Below are 25328 nucleotides of genomic sequence, written 5' to 3'. Positions count from 1 at the left end.
AGATCTTCATTCCTGCAAAAGGAGTCCCTTCCTTTGGGTTAAGGGTAGGGTTAGGTTTGGAGAATGGTAGCCTGCTTGATGATGTCTTGAAGGAAAGCATTCACTTCTCCAATGAATCTCTTCCCTGCAAGAATCTTCTCGTGCCCCTGGTACCGTCCGGGATCCTCTCCGAGATGGCGGGACAACGCATCTGCTAGTACGTTTTCTTTTCCTGGTAAGTATGTGATGGTAAAGTCGAATTGTGAAAAGTAATAGGCCCTTCGGACGTGCCAAGAGTTACGACACTCCATGTGTTGAAGTATGTGTCGGTTACAGTGATCTGTGCGATCCAGAAATGGAAAAGCTGCTGCTAGTAGAAGATGCCACCATTCTTTGCAGGCTTGCCATATTGATAGTCCTTGGTTTTAATGATCGCCCTTTAGCAATCAGGGCTCTCTCTAGGTATATCAGGTTTTTCTTATGGGCAATCTTTCAGCCAGTCACTGTTGGAATGACCTTAATTAACGAGGAGTCAGGTGGGTAAAGGTGGAAAAGTAGCACATGATGGACTGGTGCGATTAGGATGAGGAGATCTTGGGAGCATAGAGTGCAAAGATGTGAGTTTTGGGATATAGACTCAGCAGGCACAGAGTTAAAGTAAGAGTATGGATGGATTTAAACATAAGAAGAAACATTCAAATAGAGAGTGGTCTTACAGGAATAGTCGCCCCACGTAAAGACACTTCGCAGAGGTAGATATAGATCATGGAACCCTGTGGAAGGTACTGGTATAACAGTTCCTTATTGAGAGGAGCAAAGACACAGAGGGAGATGGAGCATTTATTTATTTATTTGCTTTTTTATAACGCACCTAATACCATACTTGAGTTTGGTTTCTAAGTGTGGATCCGGGATTCGAACCTCTGCTGCTCTGCGTGGTCTTGCTTCCAATACCAGCACATTGCCCCTGTGCTAGCCTCTGTTCAGCATAAACCCACCCTGCCGAAGATCAGGTTGCAATAAATGGTTCGGCCAAGTCAAAGGTGAGGTGTGGTGGATTTTACTGATGCACAGGAGGTTTATCCTGGCAGCCATAGCAAAAGATGTGGTTAAGTGGTTAAGTTGCAGGTCACTGTCAAAGGGAGCCCCCGATTGTGGGGCCTGGGGATGGGAACAGGAGGTCTAGGGGAAAGGATATAGGAGAGGCAGTAAGGGATGTGGCACTGGAGGTTGGGAACAAGCTCAGTTCAATTTCAGAATCGATGAGTAACAGGAAATGCTGCCTCATCCAATGGTGGATAATAATTTAAGCACTTGCTTATAAAAGATGAGACCTCAGTTATTGAGGTGCGGAAGGAGCAGATGTTTTGTGTATGACAGGAAAACAAATGCGGATACATTCGCCTGGTCGGTCTGATAGCACAGTGAGTAGAGCACTTGCTTTGAGCTCTATACAGCCCTGCTGACGCAGGTTTGAATCCCGGCAGAACCAAACTCAGCCTTTCACCCTTCTGAAGTCAATAAATGAGAACCACACACCATGGGTAATAATAAGCAGCGGTCAGATGCTTGAGGGTTGGTAGCACTATATGAATGCTAAATTATTATTAGTATTACTTGCCATTATAGGAGGTGCAGGGAGTGAAGACGAGGGTCCAAGAACAAATCCAGGCAGGACCCATGGTCCTGGTCCAACAAAGCCATGCCGTGGGTGGTTGAGGAGGTCCAGGAAATGGAAAAAGAGCTACTAGTCAATTAGGAGGCCGTCCAAGCAAGGATAGTTCCCTGGAAATCAAGATGTTAGAGAGTCTGAAGGATGGTGGGATGATCAACTGTTTTGTCAAAGGTGTCAGAAAGATCAAGGTGAGTGAGGGTAGAAGAAATGTTGCAGTGATGGGCCATATTTAGGAAGTTAGAGATGTGGGTGAGCACTGTCTCTGTGGAGTGTCTGCTGAAGAACCCAGTTTGGAGGAGGGCACTGATTCATCCCATAAGTGTTTCTTGTTGTTGAGTTTAGGTAGAATGAAAATGGTGGCAAATGTGTGGCGCGCCTGTCCAATGCAGGACACTGAGTAGAGCCTTTAGTGCAGCTGATGCAGCCCCAATGCTTTGATATTTTTGAGGCACAATGCGAAGGTGGGTTCTAGAAGCAGTCACGTAGAGAGAGTGATTGGAAAAAGTGTGTTCGTTTTCTTTGTGACTAGACATAAAAAGAGGTAAGTTTCTCCATAAGAAAAGGGCTGATGCCATGTCCTAAGCGGAGTACTCTAGGACATTGTAGCTCAGTAGCGTACCTCAAGCAGGGTACCGGCTCCACTACCTGTCCAATCAGTGGACAGAAAGTGGAAGGGGACAAATGGACAATAATAGCATGGTGTGATGCAACCATTGGTAGATGTAGAGGAGGAAGTATAAACGTTGGCTTATCAATAAAGTATTAGGGTAGCTAAGTGTGTCTGTGTGCTTGTGTCAAGATTAGGAGAAAGGCATGGCAATGCAATATGTCTGATGTATGTTGTAATGGTGTGTGAGGTGGAATGGTGTGATGGAATCCTGGAGTGTGGTGGGTTACCGGGTTCTATAGTTCTGAGAGTGAGAAATATAGGAGACTAGCAGGCAAGGATGGATGTTCCAGTATCATATCCATTGATCTTACCTGTGCTCACAGTCAGGGAATAAACTCACCAGTAAACTTACCTTCTGACTCCAGTCTGGTGTGTGAGCAGGCAAACCCAATTACCTCACTGGGAACAAGGATGTCTAGGTAGCCGGGAGGGGGCAGCAGATGTGTAATCCATCCAGGAAGATGCCAGCTTTACTTTACTTTATTACATTTGTAATGCACAGCCATAGACCCATGGGTGTGAGGGCGCAGACAAAGATGGACATGACAAAAAACGAGCAGAAGCTGTCTTGAGACCACTGAGGGGACAGAGAGTGTCGTAGCAGAGGAAAGTACTAATTGAAAAGGAAGGTTTTTAGTCCTTTCTTGAAATTGCTCAGAGCTAATGAGCATCTCAAATGGCTGGGAAGAGCATTCCAGAGCATGGGGGCCGCAGAGGCAAAGGCACCCAGTTTCGCTTTCTTGGTTTTAGATCTAGGCTGGTGGAGGAGATTGTGGTTATTAGAGCGCAGGTTTCTATGGCAAGGTTTTTGTCCTATATACCTTTTGTATGTATGGGGGCATAGTTTCCATGAGGCATTTGAAGGTGATGACCAAGAGTCTGAAGGAGATACAGGCCTCCACAGGGAGCCAATGCAGGGCTCGACGTGCTTCAGACACATGGGACCGATAAGACAGGCCAGCTACAACTCTAATTGCTCCGTTCTGGATTACCTGGAGTCGGCTAATGGTGGATTTGCTGGAGCCTGCCAGCAGACTGCAACAATAGTCTAGTTTGGCTCCTATAATGGCTCGAGAAATTGACTCAGTGTTTGGAGATGAGCGGTCTCAGGTGATCCAGCAATTTGATATAGTAGGAGGCAGATGGAACAGTGCTGGCTACGTAGGGCTTCATATTAAGCGACTGATCCAGAACCACTCCCAAGATTTTTACTTTAGGGAGGGTGGGGATTTGAACATCCCCAACTGAAAGTGCTTATAGGCTGGGTCAATTTTAGCTAGGATGCCTTCAGAACCCACTACCATGAGTTTGGTCTTTCCCCGGTTGAGTGTGAGGTCCTTTTGCATCATCCAATGTTCAATGATGGAAAATTTACGATTGAGTTTGCTTTCATCCAGGTCATGCTGACCAGTGAGAGGGATGACACATTGCGTGTCATCTGCATAGTTGGAAAAGAGTATACCATCTTGAGTGAGATGAGCAAAGAAAGGAGCCATAAAGATGTTATAACTACAAGGTGAAAGGCTGGCTCCTTGCGGAACTCCAAAAAGCACCTGAATGGCAGGTGCCTTCGCCTCATTGGCACACACCCTTCTAATTCTATTGGAAAGAAAAGAAAGCAGCCATTTCGTAGCAGAACAATTAGCTACAGACATGAGCCTGTCAGCCAGAATGGAATGATCGACCAGGTCGAAGGCCACAGATTGATCTAAAGAGATAAGAAGTGAAATCTGCTGGTTGTCCAATCTCTTTAAGAGTTGAGATTTAAGGTCCAATAATTAGGTCTCGATACCAAAACCTTGTCTGAAACCCGATTGAAAAGTGTTAAGGATAGGGTGCAAATTGAGGTGTTGAGCAATTTGAGGGTATGCAACCCGGTACAGTATTTTTAACAGAAACGAGGTATTAGTTATTGGCCTGTTGTTGGTAGGGACATTCTGATCCAGGTTAGGCTTTTTTAAGAGAGGTGTTACCCATGCGTGCTTCATCTCATCTGGAACAACGCCATTAAAGAAAGAAGATTTGACAAATTTGCATATGGCATGCACCAGTGAGGGAGGGCAGGCTTTGATAATAGTGGAAGCACAAGGATCATCCGTACAATTGGTGGCTTTAAGTTTAGTGATAATAGAGGCTAATTCATCCTCAGAAATGGGGGTAAAGTCAAATATGGGAATATCTGAATTCCTAATGAATTTATCGCCATCAATATGAGTACCACAGGTGTCAAGGCCACTCTTTTTAGTAGCTATGCCTTCCCGGATTCCATCTAGTTTCTTTGACATGGCATTCTGGATAGCAGAACACCAATTATCATCTTTGATGATCGTGGAGGCTATGGGTTCTGGTGGCCTTTGGACCAGAACAGGTTGGTCCTAGGGAATCCTGCAGGCCAGACGCTGCAGGAGCTGCGGTGCTGTTACTGCCGCAAGTGGTCCTGTCCCAGGACGGAGGTCGGGGCCCTTGAGGAGCTCGTGAAGGCAGCATAAAGGAATTAACTGCTGTCGGGCTATGGTCCAGGGCAGCAGAGGTGTCTGCGAGCCTGGGGAATTAGCCTGTTGATGTGTTGTCTACAGGCTGGAGGTGAGGAAGACAACCAGTCTTCAGAGGTGCTGGGTGAAAGAAGTTGTCCCAGCAAGTGTTGTCCGGGCGGGCAGCACAGTAGAGGAGCTTTTATCCGCTATGCAGTGCTCTAGAGAAGGTTGGAGTGAAGGGCTTGGTTCCGGTAGTCCTGCTGCGTAGGAACTGTTTTAGCTCTGGAAGGAGCTCCGGTGGCGCTGTTTGTGGGTGGGTGCCAGTGAGGACAAGTCGCGCAGAGGGTCGAGTCCAGTGAGCAGGGCGGCTCACTGGAGGGAGCATGTCTTGGGGCCAAAATGTATTGGTGGTCGTCAGTGATGTTGGGCGGGATGTTAAGGATTTCAATCAGGCAATACACCCGGGTCTCAGCTTAGCATGAAATGCACAAATGAAATACTTATTTATTATGGCTATGGGTTCAATATTCTGAGTGATATACCACTCATATCACACCCCTTCTCAAAATACCCCGAGGTCACAATGGACCAGGAATCAGGCTGGTTGGTAAAGGTAATATTTATTTATTTATTTAAAATTCAAATCAAACACAAGTTTTAATATATGGGGCAGCAATCTACGTGGTGACAATACAAATAAGAAAGTAGGTAGGGCAGTTAAATTCACTTATAGCAACACAGAAGATAAAACACAGGGAAAAGAACACTTTTGGCTTGTTGGAAAGGTAGCATTTAAGTTAAGATTTCCCCGTGAAAATTGCTCAACTCACAAAGAAGCAATTCTACACAATGGCAAGTAATCAGCGGGTATTCAGGAATATAGAACAGTGTATAGGGTTTGAATACAATCTTCCCTCCCCAAACAAGAGAGAAAAACGTTTTGAAAAACTTACACTTTTTTATTTTTATTTTTTTATTTTTTTATTTCATTTAGTTTATACAAACTTTTGAAATTTAAAAAACAAAACTCATCGCATTTACACAGTTTCTAGACTTTAAAGTTGCTAAATTTACGTCTAATTCCTTTTTGATTAAATAATTCTGATTATATCAAGCAACTCTACTCAATGCAAAAGTGCTATTTATCACATATGTGCTGTACTTAGATCATCATGACTCCTTTTCATCTTGCAAAGAGTCATCACTGATAGAGTATACTGGCGTCGTCTCTAATTGAATTTGTATTTGCTCCAGGAATCGCATCATTGCAATAATCACTGTTTTGCTTTCACCATTGTGAAGTTGCTTCCACCATTCCTCAGAGTTGTAAGTCTGAAATAGATTAATCTCTTTCCCTAAACAGTTCACACGTTGATCTCTTAATTCGATACAAGACAGCACCAGATGTTTTAAATTTTCTTCTTCCTTTGCACAGAATCTACATTTTGAATTTCCTACTGAAATCATCCGTCAATGTCTTAAAATTTCTTTTGTTTCGAAGATGTTCAGACGGAACTTTAAATACAACCTTCTTAAGCGTTTGCAGGGTGATAACATCAGATATTTTGGGAGCGTGTTACGTTTTTCGGCTTCTGATGGTAAATTTTGCATGGATTTTTGGGATGATCTTTTCTCCCCAATTTCGATCCAATCAATATCTAGCCGTTTTCTTTTCACCAAATCTGGGTTAAACCATAGAGTTCATTCATCTGTTCCCAGTAGGTTCAGGATCTCTTTACATTGTTGATTCCAATCTCTTAGAGCAGATTTCCTTTGCATCTTACTTTCCATCAAAATTTTGAGAGGTGGTAAATTTGCTTCTTCATATGTTTCTCTAAACAACGCTAGCTTGTTCCATGTTATTCTCACGTTAAGAGAGGAGATCCCTACTTCGTACAGAACACAGGCAGTCGGCGTACTTTGGGGAATCTGAAGAATTTTCTTCCAAAAGACGCCTTCACATCGTGACCATACTTTGTGATCACACCCAAACATATTCTCTGCTCCATATGTTAAAATTGGAGTGACCTTGCTTTGGTAGAATTTTCTCACTGGCTCATAAGAGAATTTTCCGTACTTTTTTTGTATTATGATACCTTGCGAAGTTAATTGTTTGCAGCTGTTTAGGAGTTTTTTCATCATAGGATCATCATTTATGCTGGAGTTGATGATTGTTCCTAAATATCTTGTATGCAGCACTTTGTTCATTTTTGTTCTTCCCTAGGGACCATCCTGATCTAAACGTGTTAGTTTTTCTGCCTCTTTTGTTTTCGAGAACTAGGATTTCCGATTTAGCCACATTGATCTCCAATCCCAGATCTTCTATAAAGGATCTTAGTGCTGTCAATTTTCGTTGAAGGCCGATGGGTGTACGATCTTAGATCACCATGTCATTTGCATACAAGATATGATTTATCTGAATTCCATTCACACGCGGTGAAAATGACACCACGTTTGCTAAAGCCGCTCCTACTTCTGATATAACAAAGTTGAATAGGGTGGCTCCTAATGGGCACCCTTGTTTCACGCCTCTCTCAGTCGATATGGGGTTTCTTAAATTTCCTTTGCAGTCCAGACGTACTTTTATATAGGTATCTGAATATAGCTCTTTAATAGCTTGGATAAGGCTCTCGTTACACCCCCTTTCCTTGAGTTTATTCCAAAGCGTTTCTCTGCCCACTCCATCAAAAGCATTCGCCATATCAAAAAATGCTAGGTATATTTTTTGGCCTGATCTGATGGCATCAATTTTTAGCAGATTCAAAATTAACAAATTTACGCTGCAGCCTACACCTTTGACGAACCCAGACTGTCGGCCGTCATAGATCTCCTGCTGTCGAATCCATGCTGTAAGGTGTGCGAGTAGCTGCGTTGCGAACACTTTCCCCACTACATCGAGTAGGGCTATTGGCCGGTAATTTGCAGGGTCAGTGCAGATTCCCTTCTTGAAGATTGGTACAATGATCCCAGATTTCCATGTCAATGGAATCCGTCCTTCTTTTATTATTGAGCGTAACAGAGTGTCGCAGAAGTCTGACCACTCTTCAATGTTCTCTTTTAGGCCTGCGTTCGACAGGCCATCAGACCCTGCTGCGCGGGAGGCACTACTTTTTAGGATAGTTGCTCGAATATCCTCTCTGTCTATTTCAATTTCCCACGGCTGACTCAGATGAAAGATTGTGGTACTTGGGCTTTTTCTTTTTTTGAATAGCTTTGCGTAGTGACTTTCCCACTCTTTTTCGGTTACCATGTTTGATAATATCACCTTTTCAGAGTTCAGTGATTTGTTTATTATTGCCCAGAAACCTGTAGAGTTCCTTTGGGTTAGGGCCTTCAACATTATCTCGGCATCTCGTTGCTCCATGCTCTATGCTGTTTACACCAATTATTATATTGGTTCTTCGCCTTTTTTGACTGACTCTTACCGTCCGACATTTTTGCAGCAAGAATTCTTCTTAGTGTCTTCCTTAACTCTCTCTTTCTTCTAGCCACTTCAGGATCGTATTGATGCTTTTGATACCCAGGTCTATTCAGAGGATTCCTCTTTTTGGTTTTATAAATCTCTAGGAACTGCTGATATTCAATTGGATCGATCCGACTCGACTCCTGAGTCTGTTGCAGAAGTTCTGTTACTGCCGGCCTGGTACGACCGATATTTCTTGTCTCCATTTATCGCGCTGAGCCAATTTGGCCTTCTTCCATTCCATTGAGTCCACTTTATCCTCACCTTGACCACTTTTCTCATTGATTTCCTGATCTGCCTCTACCACATTTTCATCCTCTAATTCGTCTCTTTTTAAAATGACATTTGAAAATGGCTTAGAAAAACAATGAAAAGTGTGCAAACAGTCCTTAAATTGATATAAATATCTATAGGAGCAACACTGAAAAGATCCTAACAAACATAAGCTATAATATGAGCAACAGTGCGCACTTTGAATCAGAATGGAAGTTTGGAAATACTTTGAATGGGAAAACACACGTGTAAAACCTTTGCAGAAATACAAATTCCGGCCTAATTTTCACTATGCGATTTTTCAGAAAAACGGGTCAAATACACAGTTTTTGGATGCAGTTGTTGTTTGATATAGCTAAAGGTCTGAGGTATAAGTCAGAGTTGAAATTAAGGGGCCAATTCATGGAACAAATGTGCGCCAAAATTTGTGGCACAAGCTGGCGCAAGTGTGGAAAAGCAAGCGCACGTGCACGCGTGCGATTCATGGAAGGCCCTGCGTGTGTTTTCCCTGGGATGTGCACCAAATCAGCAGGTGGCACACACGTCACTGCAACATCCCGAACGCTGTGCGCAATGTGCACAGCGAAAGCGCACAATGTGTAGCACACACACCAAAAAAGGGGCGGAACACGCGTAATGGGGAACAACGTGTGAAAAAGAAGGCGTAACTGGGGAAGTACTGCTGGGAAATATACAGAATGCCCACACGTGCGCGATCATCACGTATTCATGGAATCGAATACGGGAAACCTGTGCACGCCAAAAGACACGCACAAGCCTAAACACGTCTGCCACACGAAGGCAGGCGGAACCATCCCCGCGCAGTAGAAAAGTGCACGCAAACAAAAAAACACGTATATACAGCTACACTGAATGTCCCATTTCTCGCAGCAGTGATCGTGGGACACTGCAGGAGGAGGGGAATAACCAGGCCCTGCATTTTTTTGTAAAGGACCTGCCTTTTTGGGATGCCTGATGACCCGGTCTATGGCAGGTATAGATTTCCACACCATATCGTCCTAGACCTGGTTGCTGAGTGGGAGGATGACCTCACATCACCCACCCTGTGCTCCCAAGCACTGAGCCCCTTGGAAAAGGTGCTCAATGTCCTGTATTTTTTGGCCACTGGGTCATCTCAGCAGACAACTGCCATAGTTGGGGGTGTGCCACAGGCCACGCAGTCAAGCTGCTTACACAAGGTGTTGGCTATCATGACTGCGCGCCCCTCAGTCCACAGGCACATATACATGCCCAGAACACCCGCAGAAAGGCAGGCCGTGGTCCAGGACTTTTACAGGGTGGCACACTTCCCCAAAGTGCCCTGTGCCCTAGATTGCACCCATGTGGCCCTACGTCCACCTAGGGCCACGGAGAATATACACCGCAACCGCAAGCACTGGCATACCATCAATGTGCAGGTTGTATGTGATGCACAAGGCATCATCACCTCTGTCTATGCTAACTATCCTCGATCCACCCATGATAGTTTCATATACAGAATGTCCGCCCTGAGCCGGGACCTGGAAGCCGGGAAGCATGGCAACACATGGCTCATTGGTGAGTACAAATGCCTGTGCACATGCATGCATGTCACACACAGACAAATACACAAACCAAACTAATGACAACCATTATCACCTCCCCAGGGGACAGTGCCTACCCTCTGAGCACCCCCATGATGACGCCAATACGGAATCCCAAGACCTCAGCCTAGGTAAGATACAATGCAGCCCATATTGCAACCTGGGGCATAGTGGAGTGCACATTTGGAGTGCTCAGAGTCACGCTTCTGCTCCCTTGACCGCTCTGGCGGGCAGCTACTCTATGCACCCCCAGTAGTGTGCAGGATCATTGTGGCAGCATGTGTCCTGCACAATGTTGCAACACGGCAGGGTGTACAGGTGGACATAGTGGTGCTCCCACATCCCCAACCACACGCACAGGCGCTGTGCATTGCAGGGGAAAGGGCACGCGGGGCGGCCACCTAACTGAGGCGCCCCTCACCTTTTGTGCCTCCCAACCATGGCACAGATGTACTAGTACCAATGAATGGTGCACACAACAATTGTCCTGGGCAACTTGGGTGATGGGGGCAAGGTACGTGATGCAAACAGCACCCCTGTGCTCCTACAAGGATGCCCGTGGCCCCTTCGGAAAAATGACGGGTCACGCAACACTCAGGCATCCCAAAAAAGCAAGAAAAAGAGATACGCGACCCCCGTAGCCCACATGCGTGTAAGATAACACACGCAGTATGCTGTGGCAGCAGGAACACAAAAAATGCATACATGATCAACACGCAGGCTAGTATGACTGTTAAAAAGGGGTACGCGACAAACAGGGACACCCGCAGTGGGAAAAATAGCATGCGCGACTCACCGTCTGCCTTGCATGTAGAAGAACGCATAGGCAACACCCGCGTAAAAAGAAGAAGTACGCACTGTAGCTGCTGTGAAGTAATCGCGTGTGAACCCCAGCATCTGGAAAACACACGCACCGCTCTCCATGAAAAGCATGTACAGGGCGATGGAAACCCACGTGGGACCTTTAACCCGTGCCGAGGGAAACGCCTGTGCGCACGTTACGGCAGTTATGCTCTTACGCGCTAAGGGCCTTTCCTCGAAATTCACACAAACATGCTGTTTTTCACGTGCAAAATCACTCCGTATCAAGCTGGCCACACGACAACACACGGAAGACCACACTCCTGCCCAGAAGGCCGAATTACTGCCCCCCAGAGCCCTGGGCAGCCTCCCACGAGCCATCTGCTGCTGCCTGCCTGCTGCCACCGTGCCATGCCATTTGGTGCATGCTCATCTGCAGGGGTCCAGTTGCTGTGACCACCCCTGCTGGAACAGAAGACTCCCGACTGGTGTTCCATCGCTCCACAGCCCAGCCCCAGGACCCAGTTGTCCACCCACACCTGCCTCGGGGGTTGCCATGTCCGATGCAACACCATCCGGCACCAATGGCAACCCCCCTGCAGAGAGGCAGAGGGCTACCAGCTTCAGTGAAAAGGAAGGTGGTATCCTGGTAGAGCAAGTTCTGGGGCATTATGATGCCCTCTTCACACCATCGCACGCCGACAAGGAAGGACGGAAGAGGATCTGGAAGCAAATAGTGGGTGCCATCAACGCAGATGGGGTGGCACCCCACGACATCAAACACGTCCAGAAGCGCTGGGAGGACTACAAGTCCAAGACCCTCAAGAAGGCCGTCGCCTCTTGGACGCAGCGGATGCAGTGGGGCGCCGGGTCCAGTTTACCACCCAGCAGATGAGGGTCCTGGAGCACATTTGCCCAGTGCTTCACCACCAGATCCTCATGATGCAGGCCCGTCTGGAGTTGAGCAGTAAGTGCCCATGCATTCACGTTTAAAACAGTGCATGTTGCAGTGTGGTGGTAGTTAGCTACTTGGCTGCATGTGTGACATGGGTCATGTATGGATGTGTGTGTGATATGATATGATATGATATGATAGTTTATTTATATAACAATGTGTTTCAAAGTGCTTTCATGCAGGGGCATGATGGTGCTGCATGTGAGTCCAGTCAGGCGTGACCCACATGGATGGTGTATGTGTTACAATGCATCATGCGGAGCAGCATGCGGAATGAACACATGTATACATGCCTGTGTCTGTACTTGGACATGTTTGGGGTGTGAGAGATGTGTGCTGCTGTCATGGACATGCATGGTGTACATGTCCGTGTGTCTGAGTAGTGTGTGCACCATGGATGCATGACACATGTCTGTGACGATGATTGATACATTGACGATGTATTCACTCATACAGCCTAGTCATCCTTGTATCCACTGTGTCTGTGGGTATACTGGGCCAGAAGCATGACCCTCAGGTGATGTGTGTGCATGTGATCAGCATGTCCCATGATGCATGTGAGTTTCAGCCCACCATTGGATGTTTCTACGGTGCCTTGGACATGGATGCAAATGTTTGTTGCATGTGCCATGCCTGTTCCTGCATGTTTGTTGCCTTCACTGACCCATGTTTTGTGGAGGGACATGATGGAAGTGAGGAGTGAGATTTAACCGTGCCACTCATGTGCTATTGCTTTCTGTCTAGGGGACTAAGAGTGAAGAAGAGGGTGGAGACGGCACTGTGGAGGAAAGCGACAGGGATGCCTCCACCGGCCGGCGACGCAAGGCCCAGTCACCCTCCCTGGAACTTACATCATCCGGGAGTTAGGGGACCTGGTTCCGCGTCCGCCACTATGGCTGCAGCGGAAGGGACGGGTGAGCCCCCACAGGGGCTTGCAATGGCAGAAGACGGTGCAGAGCCATCCAGGTTGGTGGTGTGTGCGGAAGAGGAGGAGGCTGCTACAGAGCCGCACATGGGGCCTGGTGGGGGTGGTACCACTGGTGCAAGTGGTGCAGTCCAGGGGCAGGAGGCCACACAGGTCGCAGCGGAGTCCCTGTGCATGTCACTGTCCCTGACACTGTGACTGCATCGCCATGCACCAGCAGGGATGCCCCGTCCCAGGCCCGTCCGCAGGTAGGGGGGAGGTCCACGTCATCAGGCACTCCTCTACCTGCGGACGTGGGGACCCATGACAGGATTGAGTCCGTCCTGATTGGTGTCGCATTGATCACACGTGACATTCGTGATGACGTGCATGCTTCCTGGGGGGACCACACATGTCATCACAAAGAGCTGTGTGGCAATGTGGCCCAGTTGGGAGAGACCATGGTTGGGGGTTTCCTCCTTGTGTCGGCCAGTCTTGCGGCCCTCTCCTCCTCTGTGCACACTATACACCAGTCGTTCTCCGTGCGGTCTTCCGGCACAGATGCCACCAGGGCCCTCTGTGGACCTGCCCCAACCACCGCAGCCAGCCTGGTGGAGATCCCATCCCTGTCACAGTCGGGTGTCGGAGGTCCAGCAGGGGTGGCCACCCCACCAACTGGACCCCAGCAGATGGAGGATGTGCCAGCATCATCGGGCAGAGCATGTGCACGACGGCGCCAGGGGATACCATCAGCCCAGAGGCCGTTGTGGTGGCAGAGGCAGTTGCGTCGGAGGCAGCAGCAGGCTCAGCGTGGGAGGCATCATGGCTTGGGGCCATCAACACCCCGAGGACATGCATCAGCCGAGGGGCAGGAGGACCCCGGACTGGGAGTGTCTTCCATGTGGCCGGCAAATAGATGCAGTGAGGCAGCGGGCGGAGAGGGCACGGCTCAGGATGGTCAAGGCGGAGAACTCCATGCACTGGGCTTTGAGGCAGGCGGAGGGCCTCGAGGAAACTTGCAGGGAGTTGAGGGATTCCATGGTTGCATCCCTGCGAGACCTCAAGGCCAGGGAACAGGTCCTCCTTCGGAACATCGACATGGAGTTTGATGATGCCCTGGCCCAGAACATCACTAAATGAGCCGTGGGACTGGCCCGCCGCCTTTGTAAATAGTTATGTAGGTGTAGGTTTCCTTTCTATTTGTTGTTCCTTTGGGATGCATAGACTATGCCCGGCCTTTTTGTAAATAGTTATTTATTAGGTAGGTTTGTTGTTAGGTTTCCTTTGGATTGTTGGGCTCGTGAACCCTTGATTTGTAATTTGTATATAGTTATGGACCTGATTTTACTGTATTTTTTTTACCATGGAGGAAAGGTTTGCTTTTTTTTAACTTTGGATTTTGTTTTATGGACGGACGCCTTGGAGCCATTTTACTTTGGATTTTATTGATTTCAGCATTCATTTTTTTTCTTTTTTACTTCATTTGCGTGGTCTTCTCTCATTGGTTTCATGCATGTCACAATGTGGGTTTTCTCAGTCATGTGTCGCCATTGTGTGGGTCTGACAAACATGTATTCATGGGCATACTGGTTATTTGGGATCAATCATGACATGGGGATTTCAATGTGGAGTGGATGGAATGCTTGGTTGGGGGTTTGGACTGGGGTGGCGTGGGGTGGGATTTGGGTGGCCATAAGGGCCATGGGTCTGGATTGTGATGACATGTTGGGTGGGGGACATGAGTCGGGGACTGCTGGCAGGTGCCCGTCACTGGGGGTGGGGTGGGGGACATGAGTCAGGGCCTGTTGGCATGTGCCCATCACTGGGGGTGGGGTGGGGGACATGAGTCGGGGCTCCCAAGTGCATGGTGCCATTTGGCCTATCTGCGGGTCATGGTCTGGGGTGATGGGCTGCCTGCGGGTCATTGTCTGGGGTCATGGGCTGCCTGCCGGTCATGGACTTGGGTGATGGGCTGCCTGGGGGCATGGGGAGCCCATCACCCCAGTCCACGCCCCACAGGCAGCCCTTCACCCCTCCCCATGCCCCACAGGCAGCCCACACCACAGGGGGGACTTTTTCCACGCAATTTACGAGTGGGGTACACATATTCGGAGGGGTGCGCAGGGAGTTTTACACGAGATTTCGCTGGCGTGAGTGGGGTACGTGTATTCCGAGGGGTGCGCAGAGAGTTTTACACGCGATTTCGCTGGCATGAGAGGTGTACGCGTATTCTGAGGGGTGCGCGGGGAGGTTTACATGCGATTTCGCTGGAGCGAGAGGGGTATGCGTATTCCGAGGGCTGCGTGGGTAGTTTTACACGTGATTTTGCTGGAGCGAGCGGGGTACGCATATTCCGAGGGATGCGCTGGGAGTTTTACATGTGATTTCGCTAGCACGAGTGGGGCATGCATATTCCGAGGGGTGCACAGGGAGTTTTACACGCGATTTCACTGGTGCGAGCAGGGTACGCGTATTCCGAGGGGTGCACAGGGAGTTTTACATGCGATTTCGTTGGCACGTGAGGTCTGTGTGGCATTTCTAGCACGTTTTCATGGTTGGGGGCTGTATACTGGTTTGCGTCATGTAGGGGATTTGTGCAATGTTTTTGGTGCACGGGGCGGAGTTGGGGCGTAACTGGCACTGCTGCAGGGTCGCTGCACCACTCTGCGCCACGACTGGTTATGGATGTAAAAATCCATGAATATGCTCTGCGTAAAAATGTGTTTTGGCGCAGGTGGCTGGCGCAAGCTGCCGCATACGCACTCTGTGCGCCAGCCGCGTGTGCCACTTCTGCGCTTGATTCCATGAATTACCCCCTAAGTCTCTAGCTATTAAATTGAGGAAGTTATGCACGTTTGAATGAGAGGCATTTTTAAAAAAGTAGAACAGAGAAAAACAGAAAATCGTTTTTAAAATGACAGGTTGATTTTACTTAAACTAGATTAATGGCTAAGAAAAAGAGAATGCCAAACGTGAATCTCCACAGTTACGCACGGCCGCTTGTAACCCTTCACATGGTAGATACTCAGTTTTCTTTATGGAAATTAGTTTATTTAAACCAAATCACTAATGACTTATGGTCTAGTAAAACAGAATGAGGAGAAATCAGCGCTAACACTTGGAATCACAAATAAGGTTGCAAGAATGGTTCTGACAATATTATAGGTTCATAAATTAATGATGGGACAAGTTATGGATTGGGATAGGACAAGCCAATATATGCTATGGTTCACTATGATTCCTATTGATACTTACAGTCCACTTTAATTTAAGATTTGAACCGTCAAGGCTCTGGTCATCACGGATCGGGTCTACAGGCAGCAGGGCACTCCTGGTGGGATAGGTCAGCAGGCCGGTTCTGGTCAATTGGACTGGCACCTCAGACTGGATTGGATTGGATTGCCCCTTCTGGTTGCTGGACACTGTAGATCAGCGGGATGGCGAGTTTCAGCAGGCAAGCATGAATGGTAGCAATCCAGACTGGATCAGAATTATTTCCCTTAAGTTTTGGGATGGTTTCAGGATTTGGGCCTAGCTGAAAAAGAGTTCAGCAAATGTTGAGGCTTTGGCTTTGCAAAGAAATCTGGAATCAGGAACAAGAAGGGGAATTCTGGAACAGGGCGTCACCCGGAAATCAGGATGGAACAAGGAATCGGGGTGTGTCTGTGTGTTGTGAGGTTCCTTATTTATCCTGCCAAATTACATCACTAAGTTTATGGTAGGGGCAGGCGTACAGCCCACACCCACAAGGCTATGATTGGTCAAAGGCACAGTTCCCTCCTTGCACTTTGCTGGTAGGATGACAGAAAAGGTTGTCATGTTTTATGATGTGACTTGAAACCCTCCTATAGTTATTGGGACCAAAGTTTAAATTTCCCACAAATACACATTTATATACTTATGCCCGCTAATAAAATCGGACACATAAATTACACATTTCGTGGGTTACCTTTACATCCAACTCCCAAGTTGGTGAGACTTGGCTTTGTCTTTCTGTGGAATTTTGTCAATTTTAATCATAAAGGTTTAGCCTAACATTTCCTAATTCGGTACATATATGTGCAATCACCCCAGGACATGAATACGCAATATTAGATTTGCAGCATTAATAGTTTCTGTGCAATTAGTCTTTTTGCATTTCTTCTTTTCCTTACGCAGTAAGAAATCCTACCAAGTCTTCAAATGTCTATCATAAATTCAGATTTCAATGTATGTACTTTTCATACCTTTACTTATTTTTGTTGCCAAATTAAATGTCATGAGGTTCTGTGGCAAAATAAGCAATTTAAATCCAAAATCATAAGCCAGTTTTTTTTCTTTCCTTCCCAAGTGGGAGCAGCCCTTTGAAGTTCACTGAGAAGCCTCTCCCAGCATCATGCCCCTCCCCTGGAGGGATGAATGTCCACCTTCTATTGTCTTTGCCTGAGGCACAGACAAATGTCTAATTAAGCGCATTGTCGTGAGTATGCGAAGCCTCCCAACAGCAATTAGTCCTTTCCTGCCAGCAGTGAAGTGTCACCCTTTCCCAGGCTAAGGACTGTCAAAGCAGAAATAGTTAATTAACACCAAACTGGGTTACTTTAAGATTCACCTAAATCTTTCTTTTAAACATATAAAATAAACACAGTTTATAGGTGGATTCTTCCATTAGCAATCCTTTGACATTTCTTAAAGAATTAGGCCTTTCAACAAAAACATTCTTTCAAAACAGGCGATTTTGCACTTTCATCATGGAAAAACACATTAAACTGAGTTCTTTTAAATCCGATTTTCCTATGCAGCACATACACATTTGATTCAGCACCAGTTCTTCCCTTGAGTGGGATGGTTTGCAGTTTGGACACTTGTATCCAGCCTTTGTTTGGAGTTTCTGTCTGCACAGCTGATTCTGTTACATGTTGCATTTTAGCCACGTTGTTCCCATGGAACTGAAAACAAATGCTCCTGGGCTGCTTTTTCCTTAGATACATATTATAGATCTGTCAGTCAATGAGGCCCGGTTCCACTGAGCCATACTGGATGATCCTGTTTTTGCAGTACCCTTTTAATCTCACTGATTTCAATGGAAATAAATGGATCTAGCACCAAAAACAGCACTTTTGAAGGTTGCAAATCTAGCATTTTAAAAAGGAATTTTCGGTTTTCAGCACAATTCTCCTGCTTTGCTCCATGTTGAATGTAACAGGGCCCACTGGCATGCTCCTGCAATGATAACTCTGTTTCACCCCCCCCCTTGACTGTGTGTGGCAGGGTGTGCAGCAATTCTGGTTGTGACCCTACGCATTTGTGAAGATTTCGGCGCGCACTGGAGTCAGCGCATCCATTTTAGGCTGTTACTTTCACCAATTTGTGAAGTGGTCCAGTGGGGCACATTGGAATGGGTCCAAATATCCCACGGAATCCCCCCCCCCGACTTCGGCTTGACTTCCAGTCTTGGGGAAGTCGGTCACATGGGATTTTTCTTTTTTCTCGTGAAGAACACTGGTTTCTTCAGTTGTAAGTTCTTCTTCCCTCAGCGATTGATGCGATATGCTCTCCTCGCTGGCTCTGGTTGTAATAGGAATGATACCCCCGTCTTCTGTCACGCTTTCTTTTCCAGTGTGGAGTGACACTCCGGATTTCTTTGGTCTTTCCTCACGGGTCCCCGAGGAGGTCCTCCTTGGTTGTTAGGTATGATTCATGCAACTATTAAAAAGAACACAACCCAGTTACGAACATTTTCCCACTACTGCCTCCAATTGGGATGACAGCCGTGGGATATACATATGCATTCAATGACAATTTACAATATTCCCTGCATGTATTTAATGACAATTTAAAAATGCCCTGGGTTTCATCATTCTCTCCCTCTGGGTTTCTTGTAGGCTCTTCTATTTGCCGCAAAGTATGCCTGGGGTGGCAACTCTTGAGCTGGTTTATGTGGACCCACTTGTTTTCTTCTGTCAAGTCCGTCCTTGGGGATGCAGATTCTGTAGGCTACTGGTGAGATTTTGTCCACAATTTCAAAAGGTCCCCGCCAGCTGGGCAAAAAATGTGTGCTCCTTCGTTTGGTTCCTTTGGAAATTGTACAAGTAGACCCTGTCTCCTACTTGATATTCCTTTTTGGTCTTAAGGTCATAGTGGGTCTTCATACTGTCTGCAGATCTTTCTAGATTCCGCTGAGCATACGCAAAAGCATATTGAAGGTGTTTTCTTAGATTCTCAACATACTCATGAGTTGTGGAGGCATTTATCAATATCTGCTCTTGGGTTCTATAGAGCAGATGCTAGGGTAGCACCATCCTTCATCCAGTCATCAGCTCAAATGGAGACATTTTCATTGCAGAAGAAGGGGTAGATCTGATGGCCATCAGGACAATGGGTAATCAAAATTTCCAACTTGGCCCAGAGTCTGCACAAACCTTTCTAATATGCTCACAATGGTTTTATTGTACCTCTCAACTCCACCACTAGAGGACAGCGGTATGCAATGTGTAGTTTCCTTTTTACCCCAATTATCTCCCACGTCTTTGTCATCACTTCGCTGGTGAAGTGACTACCTCGGTCTGACTCAATCCTTTGGGGTAGTCCAAAACATGTGAAGATGTGATTGATCATCAGGGCAGCTGCTGTTTCTGCCTTGCAATTTGGGGCCGGGAGACATTCCACCCATTTAGTAAACAAGCATGTTACGGTTAACATGTACTTGTTCCCCCTAGAGGAGCAAATCACTGGCCCGATGAAATCTACCTGTAAATCTGACCAAGGAGTGTCATCCCCCTCTTTGGAGGGGAGCATGGTGTGTGAGTTATATTGGCTGAAATTGTGCACACACAAGACACCCCTTCAAGTATTGGTCGAGGTCCTGCCCCATGTGTGGCCAATATGCAACCTCTCGCAACATTTTTAATGTAATATGAAACCCCTGATGACCGGCTGTGGCTGCATCTTGGGCGTGACTTTGCATCAGGCTTCGGAATGAGGTAGGGACCACCCACTGGTCACAGCCAGATCTGAAACTCCTCACCAACAAACCGTATAGGATTTGGAATTTTTTCTGACATTTCATCAACACTCTGAGGTCCTCTTTCCCAATGCAATTGGTATCCGTCAGGGGAAAGTTCTCAGGGTCCTGAATGTGTTGATAAAACTTACCAATGATAGGATCCCCTTTTTGAGCCGTGATTAAATCAGCATCTGGGGTCTCTTTACTCCACTGGGCAGTTGAGGGTTCATTGTGAGCATTTGTCTGGGACCTAGTGATAGCAGTAACCTGGATTTCCCCCAACAGGGACTCGATCTCAAGGAGTTCCCCTTGGATGGCTCTGGTTTTGACCAGCTGATCAGCTAAGCCAGTTCCAGGTTTGTCTGGTCCCTCTACTTTGGAATGACCCTTAATCTTTTTCCAGTAGATGGTCATCCCACTAGAAGTGACCAGATCATCAATATTTTGTATTAGTTTTCTATGTTTGTGTGGTGTGTTGTTAGCACATAGCATGCCTCTGGTTTTCCAATTAACTAGGTGCTCCACGAACCCGTTCCGGACATAATTTGAATCAATGATTATGACCAGTTTGTGGAGTTGGTGTTGAAAAGCAGTGAGGATGGCTTGATGAACTGCCATCAGCTCTGCCACCTGACTACTACGTGGACTGATTTTGTACCCAGCGGAGGGTTCCAGGCATCATTCACCCAGGCATTCCCCACGCCAGACACTAGTTCCTTTTCCCCGGTGTTGTCAACATGGTAAAAGCACCCATCCACATAAACAGTGGGCATTCCCTCACACTTAACTTCTTCATAGACTTTGTGCGGGGAATTTAGGTACGCATCCATGTTGTCTTGGATTTTAAGACTTTCGTCCTCGAGACAGTTTTCTCTGGCACAATCATGCAAGTCAGCCAGACCTTGGCACGAGGGGACTCTTCTTGTTTTGGCCATATCTGACCTCCACAAGAAAGCCTTGCATTGACAGAATCCAGGAGTTAATTCTGGAATTACTCACATTTCCGGGCCAGATTCTGTCACTTTGAAGATATTGCAGAGGCTGGTGTGGAGTCTCCACTATGACGTGTTCCCCCTGGATGAACGGGCAGTAATTCTTCAATTCCCACACCGTTGCCAGGAGTGCCTTCTCATAATCGTTGAATTTTTCCTCCACAGAGGATAAAGTCTTGCTTGCATAGGAGATGACTTTATTGACCTTGTCATGCTTTTGGTATAATACTGCAGTCAAGAATGTATTTGAGAACTCAGTCACCAAGAAGAATGCCTTGTTTTTGACAGGGTAAGCTAGACAAGGCGCTTGTGAGAGGCTTCTTTTGAGTTGCTTTAATGCCTCGACTTGTTCTGGACCCCACCCCCACTTGACCCCCCCTTCAACAGATGGATCAGAGGTCTTGTGATCTCTGCGTAATCCTCAATGAACTTTCTACTGTAATTAGTCAGTCGAAGGAGGCTCCTTACCTCACACAGAGTTGTTGGATCTTTTAGTTTCAGAAGTGCTTCCACTTTCTTTTCCTGGGCACAGAGACCCTCAGGAGTTATCTCATGCCCCAAGAAATTGACACGGGTCCTGCACCACTGTGCCTTTTGGAAATATAGTTTTGCTCTGGCAGCCCTCAACTGTATCAGACCATAACTGATTTCTGCTATGTGTTCCTCCACAGTTGAGCTTTTGATCAGAACATCATCTACAAAGGCCAGGTTACCCTTTTCACGCAAGTCGGGCATGGCCTCATGTAAAAAGATATTAAACTCATTGCCGGAGTTGATGTATCCGAAGGGAGTCTAGGTCCATGTGTACTGCTGCCCCCCGAAGGTAAAGGCCAGCTTGTATTGGTCCTCCCTACTGACAGGTACGGTGGTCCAGTACCCATTGGTCAGGTCAATGGCAGTGCATACCTTTCACCTCTGGATCTGGGCCAGCCCTTGGTCAATGTAGGGAAGAGGCCATCGGGATGTGTGGAACCATTTGTTTAGGTCCCTTAGGACAGCACAGAGTCTCCACTGGCCGTTCGGTTTTAAAATCCACAGCACTGGATTATTAAAGGTGCTATGGACTGTACGAATTATCCCAAGGGACTCAAGGTTTTTAATTATTTCTGTGAGGTACTCCATGGATGCGAGAGGCAAGCGATATTGCTTCACAAACACTGGAGTCGTGCCAGGGTCTGTGGGAATTGTTGTTGTATGGTTTTCGGTGCGACCACAGTCATATGAGTCCACCACAAAGAGATCCTGAAAATCCAAGAAAACTTGTTTCAACTTTTGCTTTTGCTCCAGAGTCTCACATGCATCAGCTAGGTTGACTCTCTCTTCAGCCATCTGCCTGCAGCCCAGAAAGACTTCTGGTTTGACTATCTCAGCGGCCTCCTCCAGCTGGGTGGAGAAGTCCCTGGTTAAAGTGTTGACCTGGACTGAGGGTTTCAGACAGGGAAGGCAGTTCTTGTGGACTTGGAAGATCGATCACCTCATCCCTTCCTGAAGTCACAGGTCACCTCTTCCTTACCATAAGGGCAGGAAGAGAACACCAGGAAATTCCCCCCATGCTGGGTGACGATCCTGCCTGGTGTTTGTCATTGTTGCTATCAGTGTCAAAACAGTCATTGGGGATGGGTCCTATCAGTTAATTACCTAAATCTATGGAAAAATGTCGGTCATCAACCGCCATTCCAATAATGGTGCCTGCGCCCAGAGTGACACTCCTAAGGTCGCTGTTATCCACCAATATTGCAATGGTGTTGTGTTCTATATTGACTAATGGTGTTGGGTTTAACCACAACCCTTGCTGTTGGAGATGTGCGTTGAGGTGAACATATGTGTCAGGATTTTGCAGTTTCTGTCCTCTTTTCATTTTTTCTTTAAGTGAGAATAGTCAGGTTTGTTCTGGGATGGTGACTTCCTCTCCAATCTGAACTTCAACTGCATACAGCAGTAATTGAGCTGACCAAAATGCTTTTTCTGAATCATCAAAGTCCATGGGATAACCCCCTAATCAGGACCTGACTTTGAAGTTTATCAGGTCCAAACTAATGGCAAAGAGATTGAGAATGTCAATGCCTAAATAAATTGCAGCAGGGACATCTCGCACGACTCAACAATTGTGTCCTATGCTTTTGTTGCTTATAGACATTTTGAGCATACACGTGCTTGGGAGGATATGTTTGGAATTGGGAGTTTCCAGGTCCATTTCACATTTGTCTATCAATTTAAATGTGGGAATAGCTGGATGTTTTGGGAGTTTTCGGAACATGGCTTCGCTGATGAAGCTCTTACCGTTGTTCATGCACACTCGGGCGAGTCCTTTCCCTCATTTAACTGAATAGGGATAGATAACTGTTCTCTAATCTTCTGAATGTCAGCTAAGCTTTGAGAGCTGGTTTCTCATCATTTTGGACTATGGAAGTGGGATTTTCTGATTGTGAATTAGTATAGAATTTCAGGGTATTTCCTTCCAGTGTGGAATGCCACTTAAAACTGGAAGGAAGATTGATTTTCAGAAATAGAGAGGAATTCCCATCACCAGTTTGTTGTCCTACTGCAGTTACTGTCACATCAGGGATTTGGTTGTTTTGAAAATGGAACTCAATGTGATCCTGTTTTTGTTCAACCATGTGGCATGTGCCATTTAAACTAACATGGTTTACACTAAGTTCTAATTTTATTGGTCTGTTAGTCTGGGTCCAGAGGACCTTTTTTGCACAGTCTATTAGGGGAGACAATCTGCACAGGATGTCATTCCCCAGTAAACATGGTATGCCCTCCGGAGTCACGACTATGACCGGGTGTTTGACCTTGTGTCGCCCAATTTTAATTTCTAAATCCGCAGTCCCCTCAACAGGAATTTCATTCCCATCGAAGTTCTGAAGTTGTCCAGGAAGAGGGGTGAGAGGGATCTGGTATCTCTCCCCCCTTCCTGAAGTCAGCTGATCAAAGGCTCTCTTTGACAGAAGAGTGGCTTGGGATCCAGTGTCTGCCAGTGCCAAAAATGTACATTGCCCTTGTACTTGGACCAGGGCATACAATCTTCTCTCCTTCTCCTCAAGGGGGCAAAGATAAAGTGGATTATGGGCCAGTTGGTGGGTTAGTTTCTTGATTCTTGATTCCGACACAGGGGTAGTTTGGCCAGGATTCTGTGTGGGAGCTTGGGGGTCTGCAAAAGAAATGTGGCAGTTGGATATTGGGGGAGTTTTGGGCTCCCCTGGTTCTGATTCTGGACCACCCCCCCCCTTTTTGGAGGCAGTCCCCAGAATATGTTTGGGCATTATGGTTTTCTGGATTGTCCCTCTGGGGTTCAATGATGGGCGATTCTAACTCAGTCCCCGCATTCACCCAGTCTTCATTAGGATCTCTTGGGACCCATTTTTCTTTGGGAGAAGTTCCCCCATCCCTGAAGGAGAAGGTCTTTTTCCCAGAGTCCTCTGAGGACCCCTCTCCTTCAAATTGGAGGACACTGACCTACGCCACAAAACGGGTCTTTTTAGGTCCTTTATTTCTCCTACCCGCCCTCTGCTCCTTGGGGTGCAGACTTTCGGGGGCAGGAGATTTTGGTTCTGGTTCCTGGGTTTCCAGGGGCTTTTCACAAGTGGGAAAGGAAGCTTTCTCTAAGGCTTTACACCCTCCTTCCCCCTGTGCCTGCTGCTTTGGAACCGGTGAGTTGTCGGGGTTCTCTCCCCGTCATTGCTCTGGAGTACCAGACCTTTGGTTTGTGGAGTTCTGAGCCGCCATGTTCATCTGAGGGTTCTGGTGAGCCCTCAACATGCGACCCAGATCCTGGGACAAGCTCTGGACATGGCGCTTCAGTTGGGACACCCGCTCTGTCTGGTACGGGGGTCTCTGGTCCATCCTAGGTAGATCACGGGAAGGGAATTGTCCCTTTGCCCATAATACCCTGGGTTTGGATAGTTTGGGTATCCCTCCCCACTTGGCCTCCCCTCTCCTTGATTGGGCTGTCTGGGCTCAGGAAAGTGGGGAAAGAAAGGAGGGTTGTTTTGTGGGTTGAAGTTTTGAGGGTACCGGGGAAAGAAACTCAACCCAGCATTTGGGGGATTACTGCCGTCCTGGGGGAAGTTAGGAGTGAAGTTTCCTGGGTTGGTACCTACCTGCTTGGATCCCCCCCTTGGGCTGGGGGAGTCAAAACATACCCCAGGATGGGTTTGTTGCCCTTGTATCGGGTCAGGGGATTTAGGGGTCCCATTTGTGGGATTACCTCCCTGACTACCTGTCTGGGATTGGCCCAAGGGCCTTTTGGTTCCTTGATTGGATGGGTTCTGTGCAGGTATACTTTTAGGCCCCCCCATCTTCAGAGCTAATATGGGAGCAACCTTCACCTCTGCCACCTTAGCAGCAGTAGGGGTGTTGGCTGGTTTGGGGTTTTTATTGGTGTTTTGTTCTCTACAGGTTTCTGCACCTCATAAATACGGGTCGCCTGTTCTATGACCCAGTCCAGTGATCTCTTCTCATGAAAGTCCCTCACCAGCTGAATCATGATGCATTTGGTGAGTGCATGGAAAAAGATGTTAATGAACTCCCTACCATCTGTGCGCACCCTCCTGGTGGTCTGCTCAAAG

Source organism: Ambystoma mexicanum, chromosome 4p (genome assembly GCF_040938575.1).
Source record: "Ambystoma mexicanum isolate Mex_15411 chromosome 4p, UKY_AmexF1_1, whole genome shotgun sequence".
NCBI lineage: Eukaryota > Metazoa > Chordata > Amphibia > Caudata > Ambystomatidae > Ambystoma > Ambystoma mexicanum.
The sequence above is the reverse complement of the archived record's forward strand: the minus strand, read 5'-3'. Positions refer to the sequence as shown.